This window comes from Cynara cardunculus (assembly GCF_001531365.2).
Source record: "Cynara cardunculus var. scolymus isolate 2C chromosome LG 6, CcrdV1, whole genome shotgun sequence".
NCBI lineage: Eukaryota > Viridiplantae > Streptophyta > Magnoliopsida > Asterales > Asteraceae > Cynara > Cynara cardunculus.
Window position 1 is genome coordinate 1823388 of NC_037533.1, and position 1224 is coordinate 1824611.

Below are 1224 nucleotides of genomic sequence, written 5' to 3' on the forward strand. Positions count from 1 at the left end.
CTGTATTTGATGAAATAGGATATGGATGAAATCGGATAGGGATGAAATCGTTTAGGGATGAACGGGTTTAGGGATAGCTTTAACAAGTTGTACCATTACCAATAGATGTTGTCTTTAAGAGTTTAAGAGTTTTTAAGAGTTTTAGCCAAATGTTTTATAATATAGTATATATATAGGGACATAATCAAATGTTAACCAAAGTTTTTGTATTAAATTTGCAAACCATGTCAACCAATCACAATCCATTATTCTATTAGGTTTCTATCATGTTCACAATTTAATGCTAATGGTAATTGAGTAATTTCATTTCCTATGTAACTCCCATACCATTAAAGGGGAGTTACAAAATCATAAAATCCCTAAAAATACACATTTATAATATTAATATTTTTATTTATTTTTTAATCTTGATCTTCCATTTTTATTGTTTAATGAGTTTTTGATTCGTGGAGGAAACACGGTAGTAAAATCTTCGGTATCGTTCAAGCTATTATGGATAAACGAATTAGCAAAAAAATCGAAAACATTGAGAAGATTAAAATGGTTTTGTGGTGACAATCGGATTTCGAGTTCGGGAAGTGAAGAAATTAACCAAAGTGAATGTCTTGGTAATGAATTAATATTTTATTAGACTCGTTTTAATCGAGATTATGTTTATTATGATATGTTGTGTTTTTTGTAGTTCATATTGCATTGATAACTTTTTTTAACTATTAATACCTACCTAATTCACATGTTCAAATGGAAGTACATGCACGACTCATTTTCATATTGTCATATTACCGACTTTTATGAATCATGAACCATTGTGTTCATGTTACTTATATCATATGAACACAAGTGTTATTTTTTAAGCATGATACCATATCTTTATATTTGTGTAAGTGTTTGCACCCGATGTTCATTGCATCGGGGTTATGTGTTCATATATTTTATATGATATGAACAAGAGGTGAACAAGAGGTGAACACGATATGAACAAGGGTTGAACAACCACATAAGACCAGAAACAAACACCATATATATATATATATATGTGATGATATGATACAAGGTTTTTGACATTACAGGACGACATTGTTCCAAATAAATTGTAAAAGCACAAGCAAAGTAATGTTCACTTTTAAATAGGACTTATTTTGGAGATGTTTGCAGCATACGAATCACTTTCTCCATGTTAACCATGGATGAACCGTACGGAAAGGCACATGCCTCTTCAGCCTT